At 29.9% G+C, this 5,044-nt stretch overlaps 1 long non-coding RNA gene across 1 annotated transcript; it reads left to right on the forward strand.

Moving 5' to 3' along the window:
* The first annotated feature begins 3,618 nt into the window (after positions 1-3,618).
* LOC25483037 (uncharacterized) lies at positions 3,619-4,197 on the forward strand. Its single transcript, XR_003010469.2, has 2 exons — positions 3,619-3,757; positions 3,860-4,197. It is a non-coding gene; the product is annotated as an uncharacterized lncRNA (long non-coding RNA).
* Positions 4,198-5,044: the final 847 nt, after the last annotated feature.

Genomic DNA, 5,044 nt, shown 5'->3' on the forward strand with positions numbered 1-5,044 from the left:
TGAGATCTTTAAGCACGTCAATAGAGTCGTTGTGAAACCTTGATCAATCACCAATGATCTTTTGCCTGATTTGGTTGTTGTCCTATGAAGGATCACGTTCAAATCCATTCCTATCATGAAGGAACATTTCTGCAGGCAGAGCTATTTTTCTTGTCTTGTAGCGTAGACAAAAACAGAGTAGTGGAGGTAGTGGTTGTACACTTCGTACTTTGTCAACTCTCTTTGAAGGACAAGCATCCAATGCCTTTCAAATGAACTGTTTCCACCTTTCCTTTAGTCTTTCGCTTTCTTAGAAGAGGTTGAATCCAATAAACAACTATTTGAAACTTCAGGTTGCATCTTTTGATGAACTGTAGCTTCTGGTGATATGCAGCTTCTGATAGACTTGCTTCTGATGAACTTGCTTCTGATGAACTTTGCTTCTAATGACGTCATCACTTCAAAGACACTTTGTCTTCAGGAGCACTTCATAACTTCAGACACAGTTTTCTTCAGATGCTTTAGGCTTCTCTTTTTTGTTGATATTCTTGCTCTTTATTTGTTCTTTCAGGACCAATTTATGATATCAAATTTTGTCTACAGTCCTGTATACTTTGAACAAATATTAGCGTATCCAATTGACAATTTTTAATACTTTGTTATCATCAAAACTATTAAGGTTTATTGTAAAACACATTTTGTTCCAACACATTAGTCATTGCCTTATCATCCCTTCGTCGTGGTAACTCGGAGTTCCAGCCTATTGTTTCTTGTATTGTTGCTAGTTTAGCTTTACATTCCAACTTCAAGGTGAAGTTTATTAGGAGACAAGCGAATATGGTCGCTCATACCTTAGCTAGGGCGGCATGTTCTTGAGCTAGTCACCGTATTTTTGAGTTATATCCTCCATGTATTGAACAACATTTGAGTAATGATACCAATTAATTTTGTTTCTGTACAAAAAAAAAAATATATATATATATATATATATATATATATATATATTTCTCTTGACTTCAAGAATGTCATATTGACACATGAAAATTACCTAAAATCTCCAGTGATAGTTAACTACCGTTCTACAAATCGGAAGAAGTTAACTGTCGGTTTCCTCAGCGGTAGTTAACTACCGTTGTGTTCGTAACATATTCAAGTCAGTAGCCAGAATCCAGCCACTCTTTCATCACTCACTCTCTCTCAAAATTTCAATTTTCTTTCACTCTCTCTCTAAAAAAAACTCTACCAAATCATCCAAAAAATTTCCCACTAAATCACAAGTAAGTAATCACTTAGGCTATTGTCATAATTTTTAGTTAGTATATATGTTTATATGTTTATAATTTTCGTTGTAGTTTATTTTTTAGTTTTTGATTTATTTTTTTTAATAGAGTTATGTTGTAGATCTGAAATGCTATCAACAAATATTATGAATACTTGTTATAATGGAGTTATATTGCTTAAATTTATAAAATTTTAGGGTTTGACTTATTTATTTTTAATATAGTTATGTTGTAGATCTGAAATGCTATTAAAAAAATATTATGAATACTTGTTATAATGGAGTTATATTTGCTTAAATTTATATTTTTTCGAATTTTATAAATTTTTTAGGGTTTATTTAGGATTTTTAGGGTTTATGTAAAATTTCCACTACAAATGTTTGATGAAATGTTTGAATGAATTTTTCATTGATTATTTTTAATTTCTTATTGTGTAGATTTGAAACAATGGCTGGGTGGATCGACGTTCATGCACACTTCAACGGCGGAGAACCTCAGAGGCTGAAGGTTCGGTGCCTTGGTGTAACGTTAAGAGGTCTCAAGGATCAACTGAATGAATACAACCAAGGAGTCAACCCCAGAGACGCAAAGAGGGTGAAATATGTTCGGTATAAACGTCCAACGCTCGACGAGGGGAGAATATAATCCACTTAGGTGGAATTAGCGAACGACGAAAATGTGAAGAACATGTTTTGGGAGCACACCATATTCCAGTGGATCGATATACGTGTAACGTTGATGAGATCAACTGAAGATATCATCGAAAGTTTAATTTCGCCAGAAGATCGTCATTAGGTATGGAAATGCACCTTCCAACTACAACAATTGTCTTCCTTTGAATGAGGTAATTCAAACTTGTTAAACGGCAGGACTCAAACATTCGCCCGACATTTCAATTGTTCCTTTCACAAGATTAAATTCTTGTTAGGCTGGTTTAAATGAAGGTATTGAAGTGTCAAAGAATGCACCTCATTCTTTTGACACTTGAATATCATTATTTAAACGAAGTCTAACAAGAATTTAATCTTTCGAATGGAAAAATAGAAATGTCAGACGAATGTTGGAGTCCTGCTGTTTAGCAAGTTTGAATTTACCTCATTCAGGGGTTAGACAATTATTGTAGTTGGAAGGTACATTTTCAAATGTAATGTAATGTGATAACATATATAGTAGATTATGCATAATACATGTTGTTTTGCATGATCCAATAATTATCTTATTTATTCACTTTTCGAATTTATTTATTCATTACGCAATTTTAATTATTCGAATTCACGTTAGATTTAATTAGTTAAACACGACTTTAATCGAAATTATTCAAAAAACGACTTTAATCGAAATTATTCAAAACGCGACTTTAATCGAAATTAGTCAAAACACGATTTTTATTCAAAGCACCAGGAAAATGTAGCAAAATGCGCGCGACATATAAAAAACATAAAAAAAAAAAAAAAGCAAAAAAATAACTAGGCATTACAAGCCACTACATTCAAGCATCTTCCTCATTCTGAGACATATCTATATAAACAAATTGGCGATCAAAACCTACATCATGTCGTAACAATTTTACAATAATTCGTCAAAACCTAAACTAATCCTAAAAATTATTCCATAATTTCCTAACAATTTTACAACAATATGTCAATCTTATTTGAAATCAAAACAAATTATCTAACAATTCAATAACAAAAAATCAATGTAATAGGATTCAAAACACTTACTTGATTTTTTGCTTGAAATTGACTCGGAATGGCTGATATTTGCTAAAAAACGCACCTGATAAATCCAAAAACGCAACAATGGAGTTTTGGAAACTTTTATGTTTGTTATGTTCATATAACAGAACGCAACGGCAGTTAACTACCGCTGAAGGCTTTTATGTAATTTTCATATGTCATTGTGAAGTTATGAATGTCAGTAAAGCAATTTTCAAATTTTAATACGACTTTTTGTCTAACTAGGTAAACCCAAAAAAGCCCATTATGGTCTGCCTTAAATTGGGCAAAAATTATTTTGACAACTAAAAAGTTTTCTAACACCATATTTTAATACTTTTATTAATGTAATAGTATTTTTTTCTTGATATAATCAAATTTATTTATTTAAAGTCTTTAAAGAGTATCTTTAAGACACACGTTAGAGTGCATTTTTATAATAGAGTGTATTTTTATAGTGTTGATGTACTTAAGAGAAATTTAATTATAAATTTTTATATAACCACTTTACTATGTAGGCTAAAGGGACAATAACAACACATTGATTTACTTAAGAGACATTTAATAATGATTTTAATTTTAGGAAGGTTGTTACCATCTTCATAAGATATGAAAAATATTTAATGTACGTAAGGTAAAAAATAATTTTTATATATTGTAAATTGATAAAAATATATTCTATCTCTTACATTTAAAGAGGAAAAAATATGTCTGAAATTGTCAAATTTATTTATCTTATGATTATCTTTCTTTCACTATTTATTGTTGCAATGAACGCCAATGGTAATCCATTTTCTATCTTACTCAAATTTATTAGTTCCTTCCTACATAATATTTTTTCTCATTTTAGTTACATCCTTGTATTCTATTTTTTTTTTATCACAGCATTTTCTATATGTCAAAACAATTCTGATTGTAAAGATCAGGAAATATGCTTGCCTCCTAAAAAACATTGGTGCAATAAGATTGTGCCAGTTATGATCGAGGAAACAATGGTAGGTAATTGTGAATGTATTTGAGTTAATGTACCCGTAAGATTCTGCTAGAAATTTCCATAAGTTTTTATTTATTAATTGTGTAGGAACCCAATAATTTATATTTTCTTCCTTTTATAATTTCATGGAGCATAAAAATAATTGTGATTTTGTACTAAATAATATGATTGTAAAGTTATGAAATAGGGATGTAATGAATAATGTTTAGATTTTTTTCTTCTCTCTTTATTTCGGATAAATCTCCGCGACCTTCAATTCAAGGCCTTCATAATATCTTGAATATTTAAGTTGAAAAATATTCTTTTTTTTTTTTGAGGGATTGAAAAATATTCTATGTTACCTATATTCCTATAAATTTTTATTTATGTCATAAATTGTTCCACTTATGATTTTTATCGCACTTCAATTTTCATTTCTCTTCCATTTTATTTTTTGAATAACCTCCAATGTTTTGCTCTCCTTTAAAATACATAAAAAAAAATTATAACTCACTTAAACAATTATAATAATCTTGCAAAACAATTGTGTATGTGTTGGTGAGACAAACTTATTTGTAATTTTTAACAAATAAATGAAAATACAAAGAGAAATTAGGTACTAGCTTAGTGGTAAGAGTTTAATTATGTAACCTCAATGTTTTTAGTTCAAATCACCCAAGGAACAGTAGTAAAATGAACATTTTTGTCACATTAATTAATATAAAAAATAGCAATAAGGGGCATGTAACGTTCGATGTAAGGTGATAATTAAGCCTGCAAGTGCACGATTTTCTCGTGTGATTAAAAGATCATTCGCATAGGGATTTGCGAGTATCAAAAATTTCTCCTAGTTTCATCATAGTGATGGGCCTAGAGCAAAAATAAAAGAAAAACAAAAGTAAATAAACTAAAACCTTATTGAATGCAAAGAACAAGATACAAGATCATGCTAAGATTTTACAATGAAGTGATGATGAGAAATACTAGTATTACTAACCAATTCAAAGATAGAGAGACTCTAAATTTGTGAAATTCATTAGCCACAAGACTTAACTACACCTAATTCTACAAAACCATTCAAATAGACAAAGTAAAAC

Source organism: Medicago truncatula, chromosome 1 (genome assembly GCF_003473485.1).
Source record: "Medicago truncatula cultivar Jemalong A17 chromosome 1, MtrunA17r5.0-ANR, whole genome shotgun sequence".
NCBI lineage: Eukaryota > Viridiplantae > Streptophyta > Magnoliopsida > Fabales > Fabaceae > Medicago > Medicago truncatula.